This window comes from Hemitrygon akajei, chromosome 3, assembly GCF_048418815.1.
Source record: "Hemitrygon akajei chromosome 3, sHemAka1.3, whole genome shotgun sequence".
NCBI classification, from domain to species: Eukaryota; Metazoa; Chordata; class Chondrichthyes; order Myliobatiformes; family Dasyatidae; genus Hemitrygon; species Hemitrygon akajei.
The window spans coordinates 62,908,011-62,929,532 of NC_133126.1; the positions used below are offsets into that span (position 1 = coordinate 62,908,011).

A 21,522-nucleotide genomic window follows, 5' to 3' on the forward strand; every position below is an offset into this window, starting at 1 on the left:
TTGCTCACTCTTTCCACTTCTGATCCCTCGTTTTGCCCTTCCTGACGTCCGCATTTAGCGCTTTGGTCTTACTGACGTTGAGTGCAAGTTTAAGTGTTAGATGTCACGCCGAATCTTCGTAATCTCCTAAGGAAGTTATCCTTTTGTCCCTACGATTGATTGTCAGCATGAAGCAACAACAGCTTAATAATTCAAGCAAAAAGTTCCAAAATAAAATGTATTAATTGGCAAAATATTTTGGTTTCGGCGCAAACTACTCATTTCACTGTATGTTTCGATGTACATGTGCTAAATAAGTATATCAGAATCTGGTTATATGATATAGCCAATACGGATAGCTTTGGAGCCGAGTTTGAGTTCTGCAGAGAAAGCTTGGAGCGCTCACTTCCGCAACCGAGGCTCCAGGCGAGGCTTTCAGCTTCCCGGTTCCTAAGCAACGACACCCAAGGAGCTCTCACTTCTGCAACCGAGGCTCCAGACGAGGCCTTCAGCTTCCCGGTTCCTAAGCAACGACACCCAAGGAGCTCTCACTTCTGCAACCGAGGCTCCAGACGAGGCCTTCAGCTTCCCGGTTCCTAAACAACGGCGCCCAACGGCCGCGACTAACGAGAGGCCTCGAGCCGCACGGCTGAAGGACGCGATGGGCAGTGGCAAGCAAAGCTTTTTGTGAGCAACCCCTGTCTTCATAGCTTCCCACCTAAAGGTGAGAGGGAGGAATTAAAAACAAGCATCGCAACCAATTATAGACAGGTAGTTATAAGAGGAGGCAAGCGGGATACACAGCGATGAACTCGGTTCTATTTGTTTGGAAGTTGTTTGCCCCACTGTAATATTTTCATTTCCGCAGAAGACTTAACTAACTGCACCTGTGGTGTGACTTTGTATCTTGCAATCAGGGCCAGATGAGAAAATGTTTTAAATATTAGTATTTTAAGTTATGCAAAACTTTATTGATGGCAGTGTTCACAGTATGAAATTGATTGAAATTGATACTGCAAATGTGGAGGAACTCAGCAAAGTAGTTTTCTTATCAAAGCTTATGACGATGTTGCTGGCATTTCCAAAGCGAGATTAGAGTATGGACATTGGATATGAGACAGGCTATTTCACCATACCAACTGTACATAATCGTCACATCCAGTCCTTACTCGCCACTTAGATGGGCATACCTCAATGGTATTGGGTCAATTAGAAGTAAAACTATGTGATCCAGTTGGCAGAAGTATCAATGGCACTCCACAGTGAGAAATATCACGTCATATGTCAGTAAAAATAATCTGATTCTGAATATATTTGTGCTACTGATCATAGTGTCTGCATTAAATAAAAATGCAGAATATTTCATCTACATTTTATTTAACTTTTCTCAGCAACCAAAAATAATTGATAATCTCGTGTAAAAGGTATGGAGGGCACAAGGTTTCTAACTTTGAAATTGTTTTTATTCAGTTGCAGTTTGCTCAGGAAAGGTATGTGGGAATGTTGTTTTTGTGATGCAAATGTGCAATTCCGAATTTAGCCTTTGGGAATGAATGAGCTGGATACACAGCAGTATGAGTTGAGCATTTCTGTCATGTGATCATAACTCAGTTAGATTTAGCATAGTTATAAGCAGTGGCAAAAAAAAAGAATAAATTTTTAAGTTGGGGGCGAGTAATTTTACCTGACTAAGAAGTGATTCAGCAAAAGTGGACTGGAAGTGGCTACCTGACATTAAAATAGAGCTATGAACCTTATTTAAATTTATAATCTTATATACCTCTGTCAAGTTGCCTTGCATCCTCCCTCACTCTAAAGAGGAAATCCTTAGGATAAACATGCTTCCAGTGCAAAAAAAAAGGTAGGGCTACATCTTACTTTCAAGGAACATGGGGCCAAGAAAAAGCATTTAAAGCTCACCTGAGCTACCAAGAATTTAATAGAAAAAGCCTAGAGGAAGGTTGAGTGAGTTGGTGCTTCTCTCTTTCGAGCAAAGGATGATGTGAGGTGACTTGAAGAGGTGCAGAAGATTGTAAGATGCATAGATAGAATGGACAGCCTGTGCCCTTATTCCAAAGCAGCAATGGCTAATAGCAGTGGATATACTTTTAATGTGAGTGGTGAAAAGACTTGGCTATATTTCCACGGCTTTTGGAAGGATCGCTGGGATCCTGAAGAAATAATGGATAAATACCATCCACAAACCCGTAAGGAAGCTCAAATCCCAGTGGGTCAAAGATGGCCCTGGGACTCAGGGTGGCTGGCATTTACAGGGTTCCCTGTGAATGCAGAGCAGTGCATATCAGCCAGAGGGGGCCAATGGTGGAAATCCGCAGCAAGGAGCACAGGAGGTATATCTATTTGAATTACCCAGAGAAATTGTATTTACAGTGTTCTGCTACTGCCAATGACCATAGGATTGAATTCAGCGGCACAGAACTATTGTGTTGTACCAATGGCTTTTCAGACCACCTGGTGAAGAAAGCCTTTGAAGTAAGACTGGAATTTCAACAAAGACAAATGTCTCACTCTAACTAAGAACTGGAATCTGACTTTAAATATGGTGGGACAGTGGAAACCTGATTGGTTGAAGACTAATCAATTAGGAGGGACGGACGACAGGAGTTCAGTATACATACCGTCATACAGGACATGTCTAGGCATTATCCCTGATGAAGGTGGCAGAGCTTGTCATTGAATTGCCGGTTAAAAATCGACACTTGGACCCAGCTGCAAGCCCAGGAAAGGTTTATGCATCATATACACAGGGAGGCATGAGATCCTTTTTGTTTTTGTTTTAGATGTTTATTTTTTGTCTTCTGCATTAGTGTGTCAGTAGAAAAGAGCAAATTTTAGATTTCCAAACATTAATATACTGAGAAATGTTTGCATTTCATTAAAGAAAGTAACACATTAAGTCATCAGAATCAGGTTTAATATCACCAGCATATGTCATGAAATTTGTTAACTTTACAGCAGCAGTACAATGAAATACATGATAAATAAATATAGAGAAAAAAACCTGAATTACAGTAAATATATGTATGTTTATTAAATAGTTAAGTTAAAATAAGTAGTGCAAAACAAAACAGAAATAAAAATGTAGTGAGAGAAACTTGATTAATTTGTCGGTATATAGTCCAGTGTATGATTAAACAAAGATACCAGACAGGTGCTAATGATCAATGACATAATGAGTTGAATGAACTAAACCGATTAACTGTAACGGAAATAGGTGTAGAAGGAATAAAAATGGGTGAAGGACAACCAAAATAAAAGATGAAGGTGTGGCAGATATGACATTTTAACCTTCAAATAATCAATTCTTACACTATGGCAAGAGTGAGCAAAGCAACAAGACACAAGGTGGTCATCCTACATCAGCAAGGTCTCTTCCAAGCAGAAATTTTGTAGCAGACAGGTGTTTCAAGATGTGCTTTTTAAACTCTTCTAAAAAGCACTTAAAACAAGCAAGGTTGAGGACTAGAATGTAGTGGTTGGCCACAGAAACTGAGTGCAGCAGACAAGAGATGTATCAAATTGATGTCCTTTCTAAATTGGAAGAAGTCCAGTGCTACTATCTGCTCTGAATTCACAGAAACCACTGGAACCCAATTACACCTCTCTACAGTCTGGAGAAGTCTTGTCAGAAGTGGTCCTCACGAAAAAGTTGCTGCCAAAAAGCCATTCCTCTGAAGTGGAAACAAACCCAAGAGACTCACCCAAGCAGAAAAACACAAGGACTGGGGTGTTGAACAATGGCAGCAAGTGCTCTAGACTGACGAGTCAAAATTTGAAGTTTCTGGCTCAAACAGGAGGCAGTTTGTCCGTAGAAAAACTGGAGAGTGCTACATGGATAAGTGTCTACAGCCAACAGTGAAACACTGCAGGTTTGTGACTGCATTTCCTCAAATATAGTTGGTGAACTGGTTGGAATTAATGGAATCTTCAATGCTGAGAAGTACAAGCAGATTCTCATCCATCAAGGAAAGATCTGATTGGTCCTAACTTCATTCTGCAGCAGGACAATGACTCCAAGCAGATGACCAAGGTCATAAAGAATAATCTTAAGTGAAAAGAAAACAAGGAGTTCTTCAATAATTGTATGGCCTCCACAGAGCCCTGATCTCAACATCATCGAGGCTGACTGGGGTTACATGGAGAGACAGAAGCAAGCGAAACAGCTAAAGTCTGCAGAACTGTGGCAAGTACTCTAAGAATCTTGGAACAACCTACCAGCCGATTTTCTTTAAAAACTGTATGACAGAATTGATGCAGTTTTAAAGAGTGGTCACGCCAAATATTGATTTGACTTAGTTTTTTTTTTACCATTTTGCTCTTTAGAGTAAATTTTTGATATTTAGAAACTTTTCATTACTTTTTAAAGCATCTTCGGTTTACAGAATTTTTTTTACATGTGCCTAAGACTTTTGCACAGTACTGTGCATAAAGAACAACAGAAGTGACAAAAGAATCAAAAGGGGGTTGTTGGCCAATGAGAAGTGAAATAATTGAACTAATGGGATTGCTCAACTGTCAATCATCGTGGTCTTGATAGGCTAAATGGTCTTGTTCTGTGTCACAGTAATGAATATTCTGAAACTGTTTACATAAATGAAGAGGACAATGCAGATGTAATAACTGATGTATTAGCTAAAGATGGGGAATTGTGATATTGTGTGGGATTTTAAAAAAAGTAAATAAGTACATGTCAAAATGTCAAAATTACTATCAATTAAAAATCAATTGCTCAACAAGATGAAATATATCTAGACTATTTGAGGAAGTGAGAGAAAATATGAGGGGCTGTGACTAAAATATATCAATCTCATCAGCTGCAGAATTGGTGCCAGAGTTTTAGAAGACTGCTGTTGTATTGTTTCAAAAGAGAGAGGAAAGTGAACTGAGTACAGCCAGTTCCCAGGTTATAACAGGATTGCATTCCTGAAAATTGTTCACAATGCACATGGAAATCAACAACAAGAGAGTGGGAGAGGATCACAGAAGCAGCTGTGATAGGAGAGATAGCAGGCACAGTAAGAACAGACACCATCCTGTATCACTGCCTCAGTCTGCTCAGCGCGCTCCGCTCTGCTCAGCCTTATAGATGATAGGTGCAGGAGTAGGTCATTCGGCTCTTCGAGCCAGCACCGCCATTCACTGTGATCATGGCTGATCATCCACAATTAGTACCCAGTTCCTGCCTTCTCCCCATATCCCTTGACTCTGCTATCTTTAAGAGCTCTATCTAACTCTTCCTTGAAAGCATCCAGAGAATTGGCCTCCATTGCCTTTCTGAGGCAGAGCATTCCATAGATCCACAACTCTCTGTGGGTGAAAAAGTTTTTCCTGAACTCTGTTCTAAATGGCCTACCCCTTATTCTTAAACTGTGGCCTCTGGTTCTGGACTCCCCCAAAATCGGGAACATGTTTCCTGCCTCTAGCGTGTCCAATACCTTATCTAACAACTAATTGTTGCAGCTGAAATGGGGGTTGGTTGGGACAGTTGGGATAGCATGTGGAAGTGCCTTGCTCTTCGTTCCATTTCCATCTGGCAGATGATGCCTGAAGACCCACCACAATTGGCAAATACAGCATGCCAGTCTAACTGACACTTGTTTGCAGGGGGTTTCCATAAGTTGGGCGACATAGTCAAGGGAGGGTGTTTGTTCAATTTTGATAATGGATACATGGTTGAAATTGATTCTAAGAAATCCCATGGCCTTGTAGTTAAGAGAGGCATAGATTAATCAGGGAGCATCAGTATGGATTTATTAAAGGATTGCCTAATTTGATTGACATTTACTGCAAAGGTAATGGGAATATTGATAAGGGCAGTGAATTTGATTAAATCTATATAGATTATTAACCAAGGATTTCAACGCCCATGTTGTAGACTGATCAAAAAAGTAAAACGTCTGGAATTCAAGTGAGAGTAGGAAATTAGGTCCTCCGTTGCTTTACTGGCAGGAAGCGAAGGTTAATGGTTGATGGGTGTTGTTCTAAGTAGTAGACTACTAGTTCTTAGGAATCAGTAGTCAATCCCTTGTTTTATGTAAAGCATATTAATGACTTGGTCCTAAAAGTAGGGTACATGATAGAGGAGTGTGCAGCTGATACAAAAATACTCCGTAGTTGTAGATAGATAGATAGATAGATAGATAGATACTTTATTCATCCCCATGGGGAAATTCAACTTTTTTTCCAATGTCCCATACACTTGTTGTAGCAAAACTAATTACATACAATACTTAACTCAGTAAAAAAATATGATATGCATCTAAATCACTATCTCAAAAAGCATTAATAATAGCTTTTAAAAAGTTCTTAAGTCCTGGCGGTAGAATTGTAAAGCCTAATGGCATTGGGGAGTATTGACCTCTTCATCCTGTCTGAGGAGCATTGCATCAATAGTAACCTGTCGCTGAAACTGCTTCTCTGTCTCTGGATGGTGCTATGTAGAGGATGTTCAGAGTTTTCCATAATTGACCGTAGCCTACTCAGCGCCCTTCGCTCAGTTACCGATGTTAAACTCTCCAGTACTTTGCCCACGACAGAGCCCGCCTTCCTTACCAGCTTATTAAGACGTGAGGCGTCCCTCTTCTTAATGCTTCCTCCCCAACATGCCACCACAAAGAAGAGGGCGCTCTCCACAACTGACCTATAGAACATCTTCAGCATCTCACTACAGACATTGAATGACGCCAACCTTCTAAGGAAGTACAGTCGACTCTGTAAGTTGCAGATTGCAGAAAGTTATCAATGGCCTGATCAATCATACAGTAAAATTGTGAAATAGAATTTAATACAGAGAAATTCAGACTCAGTTTATTGTTATTTACAAACCCCATTTCCAGAAAAGTTGGGATATTTTCCAAAATGCAATAAAAACAAAAATTTGTGATATGTTAATTCACGTGAACCTTTATTTAACTGACAAAAATACAAAGAAAAGATTTTCAATAGTTTTACTGACCAACTTAATTGTATTTTGTAAATATACGCAAATTTAGAATTTGATGGCTACAACACACTCAACAAAAGTTGGGTCAGAGGCATGTTTACCATTGTGTTACATCACCTTTCCTTTTAATAACACTTTTTAATCATTTTGGAACTGAGGATACTAATTGTAGTAGATTTGCAATTGAAAATTTTGTCCATTCTTGCTTGATATAAGACTTCAGCTGCTCAACAGTCCATGGTCTCCATTGTCTGATTCTCCTCTTCATGATGCGCCATACATTTTCAATAGGGGATAGATCTGGACTGGCAGTAGGCCAATCAAGCACACGCACTCTGTCTACAAAGCCGCGCTGTTGTAGCCCGTGCAGAATTTGGTCTGGCATTGTCCTGCTGAAATAAGCATGGACATCCCGGGAAGAGATGTCGCCTTGCTGGCAACATATGTCTCTCTAAAATCCTAATATATGCCTCAGAGTCAATGGTACCTTCACATACATGCAACTCACCCATGCCGTGGGCACTGATGCACCCCCATACCATCACAGATGCTGGCTTTTGCACCTTTCGCTGATAACAATCAGGATGATCGTTTTCATCTTTGGCTCGGAGAACTCGACACCCATTTTTTCTGAAAACTCGCTGAAATGTTGCCTCATCTGACCACAGCACACAGTTCCACAGTCTTTCGGTCCATCTGAGATGAACTCGGGCCCAGAGAACTCGCTGGCGTTTCTGCATAGAGTTGATGTATGGCTTCCTCCTTGCGTAATACAGTTTCAAGTTGCATTTCTGGATGCAGCGACGGACTGTGTTAAGTGACAATGGTTTTCCAAAGTACTCCCGAGCCCAGGTGGCTATAATTGTCACAGTAGCATGATAGTTTCTTAGGCAGTGCCGCCTGAGGGCTAGAAGATCACGCACATTCAACAGTGGATTCCAACCTTGCCCTTTACGCACTGAGATGTCTCTGATTTCTCTGAATCTTTTCACAATATTATGTACTGTAGATGTTGAAAGATCTAAATGCTCTGCAATCGTGTGTTGAGAAATGTTCCTTTTGAACTGACTAACAATCCTCTCACGAATTTTGGCACAAAGGGGTGAGCCACAACCCATCCTTGCTTGCAAAGACTGAGCCTTTGATGGACGCTACTTTTATACCCAGTCATGATACCTCACCTGCTACCAATTAGCCTGCTTAATGTGGAGTCTTCCAAACCGGTGTTACTTGAATATTCTGTGCACTTTTCAATCTTGTTTTAACTCTGTCCCAACTTTTGTTGAGTGTGTTGCAGCCATCAAATTCTAAATTTGTGTATATTTACAAAATACAATTAAGTTGGTCAGTAAGACTATTGAAAATCTTTTCTTTGTACTTTTGTCAGTTAAATAAAGGTTCACGTGAATTAACATATCACAGATTTTTGTTTTTATTGTATTTTGGAAAATATCCCAACTTTTCTGGAAATGGGGTTTGTAGAAACCACAAATGCAATGCAGTTAAAAAATGAGACAACATTCCTCCAGAATGATATCACAAAAGCATATGACAAAACAGACTACACCAGAAAATCCACATAATGTTTGGCAATCCCCAATCCAGAGTCCGGAGAGGCTGCTGCGTATTAATATCGCGCTACCGTCTTAGCGCGTTCCCCGGAAAGGAGCTCCAAATTAGATCTAATGTAGTTGGATAAGAAAATGCATAGTTAATAGGAGGATATTGATTGGTGGGGAGGAACAAATAGATCCTGACGTGCATGCTCATTGATGCTTAAGATAGCAGAACAAATCATTTAAAGTAGTTAGAATGGCACATTGAATACTTTCCCTTTACTTACCAAGGCACAGAGAGCAGGGAGATTTGGTATATAATACTAATTAGGTAACTGCTTGAGTAGTGCATGCAATTCTGGTCATCAAATTATAGTGAACTTATAATGAACTCATTGGTGAAGGTGCAGAGGAGAGCTAAAAGGACAAAAAGTTTTTAGATCCATGAACAGTTTGGTTAAATATGATTAAATTCTTTGGAACAGTAAAGCCAAAGGGGAGACTTAACTGAGATGTATGGAATTTTGATAAATTAAGGGGTCTCTTACCCCTTAATGGAGGGATCAGAAACTGGGGGTGGGGGGCATAGACTTAAATAGGTACGTAAAGATTAAAGTATAATTGACAGGTCTGGGAAGAGAATTTAAGATGCTTTGAACATACTGCCAGAAAGAGTGGTCATTATTGAGACAGTCATCACATTTTACAAAAACTTGGAAGTGTACTTGAAAAGCTGTGACCAGCAGAACCTTAGGTCAAGTGCTAGAAAATGGGATTAGGATGGGCAGAATTTTTTTTGGATTGGCATGCATGCAATGGGATCAATGGCCCTCTGTATCCTACATTTTCTATATGCCTATATCATTGGTTAACTATAAAATGCAGTATCAAGAGGGCATTGCATTGTGAGAAGGTTATTTTTACTTTGCTTTGTTCTTTTATTCTACCGATTTGTGCAGGAACAGATGCACAGTGACATTTATATTGAAGAAATACACAGGGATGGTGTTAGATAATTTATGGCACTCTATTGTCTTCATAGGAAGAACTACAAGTAAATTGCGTAAAAGAGACCCCCATGTCATGGGAGTTTGTGGCAAAGAAATTTGCTTTAGAGAATTCACAGATCACTATCAAAACTTCTGGGATATGGAATAAAATCTTGTGAAATTTATATGAAAAATGTAAACAAGTGCAATATTTTTTTCAACTTTCATTTCTTGATGAATGAAGTGGCTTTGTGTTATGCAAAATGTTGGTAAGGACTGTTTTCTAGGAAAGCACACAGTATCCGAGGGTTACCTTTATTAACTGAAGATTTCTTTCGAGAGCCTGATGTCCTATTATTGTACTATTCCCTAAATTATTGGGGCACTCTTCCATCATTGTCTCCTTTCTGGTTAAGAAATTGAAGACAATTTATTTTGGAGACATTGGTGGGACAGCCTATCATACCAGTTACATGAAAATGAAGCATCGATTCTTTGAAGCCTATATGTATACTCAGCACTTAAGAGGACTGCTTGGGACTTGGGTCATTATATTTTTGATGCTCAATGTTGTTACAGTGATGCCAGATTAACATTTTAAGTTATCATCTTATTTCATTTGTTGATTGCATTGATTATTTGATATTGCTTCTGTGCATTGTAATAATTTGCAAAGACCTTGTGGCAAAACAGAGAATGCGGTAGCAACTTTCATTACATCTTACAGCGCTACCTACATGGCTAATAATTACAGTTTAATTCCAGCAGATGATATATCATTGTCCCCTTGATGAAGCAAATGTATATAGAGCCAACTGTTGTCCATCTCTTCTAAGATGTAAATTTGTATATGGGTCTTAGCTATTTTTAAACTGAGAATTTTTCAATGAATAAAGTAATTCCTCTTATAAGAGGATACTTTCTAGTAGGCAGTTTCAAATTTCAAAAAAAATTATGCCAAAAAATTCGCATTGGAAATTACGCCACCTTAATGTTAAGGGGCCAAAAAACACTGACAGAAATGAAGAGCAGATTAAGAACAGATGTCATGACATTGACATTGGCATTCCCAATGAAGAAATTTATTATGTTTTTGCAAAACTCACTCATCTTTTCCCAACCACCACTGTGATACATCCAGTCTGAAAGTGAGTAGAAATCATTCATCTATAAAGTTAGCAATGTGTGGAAATAGATATAATGTCATTCCATTCTTGTAATATAGACAACATTATGTTGTGAACTGTCATTGATTTTCAAGAGTGTTTTACTTTAGTGAATTTGAGGTCCTCTCATGATATTAAGGGTTATATACCTTGCTTTAGGCATTAAGGGAAATTATGATGTGGTTCTATCCTGAATTCCAGTACTTGGTTAAGACCAATGTACTCTGGTGATAAGGAGAAAATTAATGGAAGGAATAGTGGTAATACTGACTGAATTAGGTACCGTGGAACAAAGTATAAAAAGTAAAAGTAGAATAATGATGGTTCTGGGGCCTATGATTAGGTTTCCCAATGATTATAAGGGCTATCAGACCTAATAGACATGGGGGAGATTTTGCGTAGTGGTAATTACCACTGGATCAGTAATCCAGAGACCCAGTTATACACAGGGGACATGAGCTTGAACCCCACAATGGCAGAAGTTGAATTTGAATTCAATAAATATCTGATGGCTATGAAACCTTGTGAATTGTCGTAAAAACTCATCTGGTTCTCTCATGTCCTTTGGGGAGAAATCTTGCCAACCTTACCTGGTCTGGCCTCTCTGTGACTCCAGACCCACAGCAATGCGGTTGACTCTTAAATGCTATCTGAAAAGGCCCAGCAAGCCATTCAGTTGATTACAACCGCTAAAAAGAAAATAAGAAGGAATGAACCCGGACAGACAACCCAGCATCAACCTAGGCACTGGAAATGACAACTGCAAAACCAGCCCTGTGACCCTGCAAAGTCCTCCTTACTAACATCTGGGAACTTGTGCTAAATCTGAGACAGCTGTCTCACAGACTAGTCAAGCAACAGCCTGACATAGTTGTATTGACAGAATCATACCCTACAGTTAACATTCCAGACGTCACCATCACCATTCCTGGCTATGTACAGTCTCACGGGCAGGACAGATCTAGTAGAGGTGGTGGCAAGGTGGTATACAGTAGAGAGGGAGTTGCCCTGGCAACTCTCAACATCGACTCTGGACCCCATGAAGTCTCATGGCACCAGGTTAAACATGGACAAGGAAACCTCCTGCTGATTACTACGTCCCATCCTCCCTCAGCTGATGAATCAGTACTTCTCGATGTTGAGCAGCATTTGGAGGAGGCATTGAGGGTGGCAAAGGCACAGAAGGTACTATGGGTGGGGACTTCAGTGTCCATCACCAAGAGTGGCTCGGTAGTAGCACCAAGACCAAGCTGCTTGGGTCCTACTGGGCATAGCTGGAACTAGTCTATAGCTGGAACATAGACTGGAACTAGAGCAGGTGGTGTGGGAACCAACAAGAGGGAAAAACACACTTGACCTCCTTCTCACCAACCTGCCTGCCACAGAAGCATCTGTCCATGACAGCATTGGTAGAAGTGATCACTGCACAATATTTGTGGAGAATAAATCCCATCTCCAAATTGAAGAAACCCTCCACTGCATTGTGTGGCACAACCACCGTGCTAAATGGGTTAGACTTCAAACAGATCTAGCAGCCCAAGTCTGGGTACCTATGAGGTACTGTGTCATCAGCAGCAGCAGAATTGCACTCAATTACAATCTCTAAACTCATGGCCTGGCATATCCCCCACTCTGACATTACCACCAGGTCAGGGGATCAAACCTGATTCAATGAAGAGTGCAGGAGGGCATGCCAAGAACAACACCAGGCATACCTCAATATGAGGGGTCACCCTGGTGAAGCCACAATACAGGACTACTTGCATGCCAAACACCATAAGCAGCAAGTAATAGAGAGTTAAGTGGTCTCACATCCAACGGATCAGATCTAAGCTCTGTAGTCCTGCCACATCCAGCTGTGAATAGTGGTGGACAATCAAACAATTCACTGGAGAAGGAGGCTCCACAAATATCCCCATCCTCAATAATAGAGGAGCCCAGCACACCTGTGCAAAAGATAAGGCTAAAACATTTGCAACAATCTTCAGTCAGAAGTGTAGAGTAGATGATATAGGTGGAGGGGCCGGTAGTGCTGAGGAAACAGAGAGTCTGCAGAGAGACTTGGATAGATTGGGGGAATGGGCAAAGAAGTGGCAAATGAATTACAATGTCGGAAAGTGTATGGTCTTGCACTTTGGTAGAAGAAATAAACAGGCAGACTATTATTTAAATGGAGAGAGAATTCAAAGTTCTGAGATGCAACGGGACTTGGGAGTTCTCGTGCAGGATACCCTTAAGGTTAACCTCCAGGTTGAGTCGGTGGTGAAGAAGGCAAATGCAATGTTGGCATTCATTTCTAGAGGAATAGAGTATAGGAGCAGGGATGTGATGTTGAGGCTCTATAAGGCACTGGTAAGACCTCACTTGGAATACTGTGTGCCGTTTTGGGCTCCTTATTTAAGAAAGGATGTGCTGACATTGGAGAGAGTTCAGAGAAGATTCACTAGAATGATTACGGGAAAGTTATAACATATGAGGAAAGTTTGACCGCTCTTGGACTGTACTCCTTGGAGTTTAGAAGAATGAGGGGGACCTCATAGAAACATTTCGAATGTTGAAAGGCATGGACAGAGTGGATGTGGCAAAGTTGTTTCCCATGGTGAGGGAGTCTAGTATGAGAGGACATGACTTAAGGATTTCAGGGCGCCCATTCAGAACAGGGATGCAAAAAAATTTTTTAGCCAGTGGGTGGTGAATCTATGGAATTTGTTGCCACGGGCGGCAGTGGAGGCCAAGTCATTGGGTGTATTTAAGGCAGAGATTGATAGGTATCTGAGTAGTCAGGGCATCAAAGGTTATGGTTAGAAGGCGGGGGAATGGGACTAAAGGGGAGATTGGATCAGCTCATGATGAAATGGTGGAGCAGACTCGATGTGCTGAATGGCCAACTTCTGCTCCTTTGTCTTATGGTCTTATGATCCATCTTGTCCTTTTCCAGAAGTCCCCAGCATCCCAAATGTCAGTATGCAGCCAATCAGATTCACTCCATGTGATATCAAGAAACGGCTGAAAGCACTGGATACTGCAAAGGCTATAGGCCCAGACAAAGTCCCGGCAATAGTCCTGAAGACTTGTGCTCCAGAACTTGCTGCACCACTAGCCAAGCTGTTCCAGTACAGCTACAACACCGGCATCTACCTGGCAATGTGGAAAATTGCCCAGGTATATCCTGTACACAAGAAACAGGACGTCCAAACCAGCCAATTCCCACCCTGTTAGCCATCAACACCCTGTCTCAATCATCAGCAAAGAATTGGAAGGGTGAGAGTGACAGACACCAACATCAAAGCAGCATTTGACTGAGTATGGCGTCAAGGTGGCCTAGCTAAAATGGAGTCAATGGGAATTAGGGAGAAAACTCTCCACTGGTTGGAATTTTATCTGACACAAAGGAAGATGGTTATAGTGGTTTGAAGTCCATCATCTCATCCTCAGGACATCACTGTGGGAGTTCCTCAGGGAAGTGTCCAAGGACCAACTGTCTTCAGCTGCTTCATCAACGATCTTCCTTCTATCATAAGATCAGAAGTGGAGATGTTCGCAGATGACTGCATAATGTTCTTCACAACTTGTGACTCCTCAGATAGTGAAGCAGTTCATACCTAAATGCAGCAGGACCTGAACAATATCCAGGCTTGGGCTGACAAGTGGCAAGTAACATTTGAGATATGCAAGTGCCAGGCAATGACCATCTCCAGCAAGAGAAGCTCTAACCATTGTCCCTTGACATTCAGTGGCATTACCATCACTGAATCCCCTACTATCAACATCCTGGGGTTTACCATTGACAGGAAACTGAACTGGTACTAGCCATAGAAACCAGAGCAAGTCAAAGGCTAGGAATTCTGTGGCACGTAACTGACCTCCTGACTCACCAAAGCCTGTCCACAAGGCTTAGGTCAGGAGTGTAATGGAAAACTCGCCTACACTCCATCAACACTCAAGAAGCTTGACATCATCCATTACAAGGCAGCCCACTTGGTTGGTACACCTTCCACAAGCATCCAATCCCTCCACCATTGACAAACAGTTGCAGCAGTGTGTACTATCTACAAGATGCACTGCAACAACACACAGAAGTTCCTAAGGCAGCACCTTCCAGACCCACGACCACTACCATCTAGAAGGACGAGAACAGCAATTACCTGGGAACACCACCACTTGGAAATCCCCCTCCAAGTCACTCACCATCCTGACTTGGAAACATATCACCGTTCCTCCATTGTCGCTGGGTCAAAATCATGGAATTCCCTCCCTAACAGCACTGTGGATGTATCTACATCTCAAGAACAGCAGTGGTTCAAGAAGGCAGCTCAGCACCACCTTCTCAAGGGCAACTAGGGATGGGTAATAACTTAGCTGGTGACGCCCACATCCCATAAATGAATAAAAAACTAATATAGAAATGTAGAAACATAGAAAACCTACAGCATAATATAGGCCCTTCGGCCCTCAAAGCTGTGCCGAACATATCAGATATAAGTGTAAGTAACATTGCTGAGATAAACATAATCCATTGTGGATTGTTGTTGTAGGAATGAAAATGGAGCAGGTCCGTTGCAGGTGATAAAGTAAAGACCAGGACCTTGGGTATGGAAATTTCAGGATTAGCACAGTTACTGCCTTTAATTTGGTGCAGAAGTAAACAGATCAGGGAGGTGAACTCGTTTCTATAGGAGGGATCTGGCAATGAGCAGCTCAGTCTAGAGGACACCAGTGCTTTTTCCTTAGCAGGACAGAGATGATTAGCTATTTGTAGCTGCATAGTTAGCACCAGTTGCTCTTTAATTTGGATCCCAGTGAAAGGTTACATTGGCTGTTGGAATTAATTTTAATGACTGGCAATGGGTGATTCTGTGGAGAGTGTTAGAGTGATTTTTGGGTTTAGGACATGTACATTTAGCAATTGACATTGGCTACCTGTCTTCACATCTGAATATGTATTGTATATTTAATTTGGAGTGCAGCTGTGAACAATGGGTTCCTAAAGGCAGTGAAACACAAACCAGACAACGCTGATTAAAATTCATTTGGATGTCTGTGGTGTCGATGCGAATCAGGAGATGTGAAGGTTGTGTGTAGTTTCAAAAAAACTATTGTCCATACATTGTAGATATGGAATTGTCCAATGATGTTTGGCACATTAAATATTAAACTGCATTTTGGGCCAGCAGACCTTTCAACCGAAAGCATCTCCATGTGATGTCTGCTGTATCTTGTTTTGTCAAATATCGAATAAAGAAGCTGCTTTATATCTACCTGTACTTTTCTCCAGAGGCTTCATTTATGCAACACCAGAGAGGGTTGATCTAGAAACAAAAATAACACCAATAGTTTCAAGATTAGAACAGGGAAACAAATTGAATTCAGATCTCAAATGTAGAAATTCAGGAAATGGGAATTCTCAACTACAAGCAGCATGGAATTTAGCCATGATATGTAAAAAGCAATGGCAGGGCAGAGGGGTAGTTTAATTTAGGGTTATTTATGAAAATAAGAGCTTTATGACTGGCGAGGTAGGAGGGGAGGACTCTAAGCCAGGCTGAAATGCCGAAGAATGAAACTCCCTCTACCCTCTGTTAGCAAATGTACAGTCACTGGAGAACAAAGTTCAAAGTATTTTTCAAAGTAAATTTATTATCAAAGTCCATACATACCATTGTATGTAACCCTGAGATTCATTTTCTTACAGGCATACTTAATAAGCTCATACTAGGAAAATAGCCATAATCGAATCAATGAAAGACTGCACCAACTTGGGTGTTTAACCAGTGTGCAAAAGACAACAAACTGTATAAATAAAAAAAAGAAATAATAAATAAGTAAATATTGAGAACATGAAATGAAGAGTCCTTAAAATTGAATCCATAGCTTGTGGGAGCATTTCATTGATGGAGCCAGTGAAGTTGACTGAAGTTATCCCCTTTGGTTCAAGAGCCTGATGGCTGAGGTGTAATAACTGTTCCTGAAGCTGGTATAAATCCTGAGCTGTCCTGATGAAGGGTCTCAGCCTGAAAAGCCAATGGATGCTGCCTAGTCTGCTGAGTTTCTCTAGCACTTTGTGTGTATTGGTTTCATTTCCAGCACCTGCAGATTTTCTCTTGTTTCTGAGGCTCCTGTACCTTCTTCCTGATAGCAGCAATCAGAAGAGAGCATGTCTTGGTGGTGGGGGTCCCTGATGATGGATGCTGCTTTCCTACACTTCATGTAGGTATGCTCAATGATGAGGACAGTTTTACTCATGATGGACTGGGCCATATCCACTACTTTTTATAGGATTTTCTATACAAGGCCATTGATGTTTCCATACCAGGCCGTGATGCAGCCAGTCAATACACTCTCCACTACACATCTATAGAAGTTTATCAAAGTTGTAGAGGTCATGCGGAATCTTTGCAAGCTCCTAAGGAAGTAGAGGCACTGCCATTCTGATTGAGATTGAGGACATAGGGGCAAGATTGCTGTATCAGCAGGAAATGAGGAATTGCTTTGATTGGTGTTTCATGAGACCTGGCTCACTCCAGACATGCTGGATATGTCAGTAAAATCCGAGGGCTTCTTGATGAACTGGATGGACTGGTAATTCAGAGAGGCAAAAGGTGGGGTGGGGGGGGGGGGTCTGTGTTTCATGATAACAACCTTGTGCTTGGATGCAGTGGAATATCTGATGACTAAGTGCCATCTGTACTACATACCAAGAGTTGTCCTCTGTGACTTGTTCCTGCTGAACTGGACTTATTTTTAAATAATTTTCATTTCATGTTCTCTTATTTCTTTCTTTCTGTCTTTCTTAATTCTTTTTTCTCTGTATTTGCTCAGTTTTTTTGCACATTGGTTGTTGTGGTCTTTCATTGATTCTATTGTGTTTCTTGTATTTACTGTGATTGGTTACAAGAAAGTGGATCTCAGGGTTGTATATAGTAACATATATGTACTTTGATAATACTTTGAACTTGAGCTTTGAACTTTATGTTTAATGTGCAGAGTGTAAGAAATACATCGAGTCAATTAGAGGCACAAATAAAAATGGCCTTTGAAACTTGAGTACAAGTTGTTCAGAAATGAGAGTTAATTACAGGTATTCTACATTTTGAGTTTTATAGAAAGGTTAGAGAAAGTGGAAGTGGAGAATTTCTATTTATTATTTAATTATAGAATTATATATAATTATATTATTATATACCAGAATATGGATAAGGGAAAACAATCCAACAGTGACTGTATGGTTGGATTAGAGAAATTAGAATAGACCTAAAATCTTAAAATTAAATAAGCGGTATGCTATATTAGTAATGTTTCATAGTTTCTGTGACCTGGAATTTGCAATCAGTGGGGCAGCAGCAACAGTTATCTCTGGATAAATCTCTGGATATCAGTGGTAAGGATTAACTTTTTCAGATATTCTCGCTGTGGAAAAAAAAGCAAAAATTATACATTTGTTTTCAGGTTTCTCAAATGTGATTTGAGTGTGCTGTAAAAGCCGCCCTCTTGTGGCCATAAATATACTATCAATCAATACAGAATTGAAAAAATCTTTCAGTTGCCCTATATTTGGGCCTGATTAGTTAAAACAGAAGTTTTTGAATTGTTTATTTGCTTAACTATGATATGCCTCATAAATATGTGGATTCCAGACTTTAGTCTTAGAGTCATTGAAAAGTACAGCACAGAAACAGGCCCCTTGGCCCATCTAGTTTGTGCTGAACTATTTTTAACTGCATATGAGTCAGAATCAGATTTATTATCAGTTATGAAATTTGTTTTACAGCAGTACAGTGGAAGATGTAGAAATTATAATGCTACAAAAAATAAACAAATAGTGCAAAGGAGGAATAGCAAGGTAGTATTCATGGGTACAAACAAGCTGGATGAACTCAGCAGGTTGGGCAGCATCCGTTGACTGCTCCTTTCAACGGATGCTGCCCGACCTGCTGAGTTCATCCAGCTTTTGCACATGTTGATTTGACCAAACCCTCTGCAGTGTACTTTGTGTTTAGTATTCATGGGTCATGCACCATTCAGAAATTTGATTGTGGAGGAGAAAAAGTTGTTCCTAAGACTTTATGTCTTCAGGCTGCTGTACCTCCAGCCTAATAGTAGTCATGAACAGAGAGCATTTCCCAGATTGTAAGGGTCTTTAATAATGGTTTTATCACACTCCTGTATGCCTCATTGCCATCTGAGAATTTCCCAAAACAGTGGTGTCATCGTCAAATTTATATTTGAGTTATACGTTAATTATACCATAAGACATTGGAGCAGAATTAGACCACTCAGCCATCGAGTCTACTCCGCCTTTCAATCATGACTGATTTATTATCCCTTTCAGCCCCATTCTCCTGCCTTATCCTCATAACCTTTGACACCCTGACTAACCAAGAACCTATCAACACCTGCTTTAAATATGCTCAAAGGCTTGGCCACCTCAGCTGTCTGTGGCAATGAATTCCACAGCTTCACCACCCTCTTGCAAAAGAAATTCCTTCTCATCTCGTTTCTAAACGGACATCACTCTATTCTGAGGCTGTGCTTTTTGGTCCGAGATTAATCCACTAAAGGAAGCATTCTTTCCACAGCCACCCTGTCAAGACTTTTCTATATTCAATAGGTTTCAATGATGTTCCATCCCCCTCCATTGAGTAAAGGCCCAGAACTGTCAAACACTCCTCATACGTTAACCTTTTCATTCCTGGAATCATCTTATAAGCAACCTCTGGACGCTCTCCAATGCCAGCATATCTTTTAGATAAGGGACCAAAAACTGTTCACAATACTTGCAAGTGCAGTTTAGTAAATGCCTTAGAAAGCCTCAGTGTCACATCCTTGCTCTTACATTCTAGCCTCCTCAAAATGAATGCTAAATTTGCCTTCTTTACGACCAATTCAACCTACAAGTTAACCTTCAGGACATCTGCACAAGGACTTCCAAGTCACTTTGCACCTCCAATTTTGAATGTTCTTCCCATTCAGAAAGTCACTTTTATTCCTTCTACCAAAGTGTATGACCTTGCACTTCTCTATACTATATTCTATCTGCCATTTCTTTGTCCTTTCTTCCAGTCTTAGTTGTTCTGCAGATTCCCTGCTTCCTCAACACTACTTGCTCCTCCACCTATCTTTGTATCATCTGCAAGTTTGGCCACAGAGCCATCAATTCTGTCATCTGTTTCGTTGATATGATGTAAAAAGAAGCAGTCCCAATACTGACTCCTAAGGAACACCACTAGTCACCAGCAGCCAACTAGAAAAAGTTCCCTTTATTCCCACTCTTTGCCTCCTGCCAATCAGCCATTCTTATATCCACGCTAGTATCTTAACTCAGTAACACCATGGGCTCTTACCTTCTTAAGCAGAGTCATATATGGCATGTTGTCAAAGGCTGTCTGAAAATCCAGATAAACAACACCCACTGACTCTCCTTTGCCTATCCTACCCGTTATTTTCTCAAATAATTCCAATAGATTTGTCAGGCAAGATCTCCCCTTAAGAAAACCATGTTAACTTTGGCCTACTTTATCATGCACCTCCAAGTACCATGAAACCTCATCCTTAATAATGGACTCCACCATCTTCACAAGCACTGAAGTCAGGCTAACTTGCCTATAATCTCCTTTCTTTTGTCACCTCCCTTCATTAAGAGTGGAGTGTTATTTGAAAATTTCTGGTCCTTAGGAACTATTCCGGAATCCAGTGATTTTTGAAAGATCATTACTAATCCTTACGCATTCTATTCAGCTACATCTTTCGGAACCCTGCGGTAGTCCATCTGGTCCAGGTGACTTATCTACCTTCAGTTTCCCAAGCACCTTCTCCTTAGTAATAGCAATTGCACTCACTTCTGCCTCATGTCACTCTCGAATTTCTGGCACACTCTAGTGTCTTTCATGATGAAGACTGAATCAAAATACTTATAAGTTTGTCTGCCATTTCTTTGTCCCACATTGCTACATCTTTAGCATCATTTTCCAGCAGTCCAATATCCACTCTTGCCTCTCTTTTACTCTTTATGTATCTGAATGAACTTTTAGTCCAGGTGTCCCCCGTTTTTCGAACGTTCGCTTTACGACACCTCCCTGTTACGAAAGACCTACATTAGTTACCTGTTTTCACTAAAAGAAGGTGTTTTCACTGTTAGGAAAAAAAGGCAGTGCGCGCCCCGAGCAGTTAAGTTCCTCCCCTGGAACTGCGTTCTAGCCGGCATTGCTTAAACATGTGCCTGTGAGCATCTGTGCTTTATGTCGATTTATTTTGTGCATCCGTTAGCAAGATGAGTTCTAAGGTATCGGAAAAGCCTAAAAGAGCTCGTAAGGGTGTTACACTTAGCGTAAACCTAGACATAATTAAGCATTTTGATCGTAGTGAACGAAGTAAGAACAAAGTGAGTTTAGCTTGTGGAAGTTGACGAAGGTGATGTTGAAGAGGTTTTGGCATCCCATGAACAACAACTGATAGATGAAGAGCTGATGCAATTGGAACAGGAAAGGATAACAATCGAAACCAAATGCAGTAGCGAACGGACCGAAAGTGAAGTTGTCCAGGAACTGAACGTGAAGCAACTGTGTGAGATTTTCGCTGTGAAAAACAACGCTACAATGATTGCAGAAAAGTACAACTTTAATTTTGACAGGGTATGTAGGTTTAAGGCATATTTGCAGGATGGTTTGAGTGCTTACAAAGAACTGTATGATAGAAAATGCGCGAGGCTAAGCAGTCAAGCATGCTGTCATTTTTCAAGCCTTCCACATAAGCCACAGCAGATGACGAACCTTGACCTTTGACATCGAGGCAGGCAGACATAGAAGGTGACCTGCCCGCCCTGATGTAAACAGACAACGATGAGATGACACCCCAGTCTCCTGTACCTCCCA

The 21,522-nt window shown here is 40.7% G+C and overlaps 1 protein-coding gene across 1 annotated transcript in view; it reads left to right on the top strand.

The window, feature by feature from the left end:
* The first annotated feature begins 612 nt into the window (after window positions 1-612).
* Window positions 613-21,522, top strand: part of ttc6 (tetratricopeptide repeat domain 6) — a 273,996-nt gene continuing 253,086 nt past the window's right edge. The window contains exon 1 of the mRNA XM_073038984.1: window positions 613-703. The gene's annotated coding sequence lies outside the window, so the exon portion shown is untranslated. The remainder of the gene's footprint in view (window positions 704-21,522) is intronic.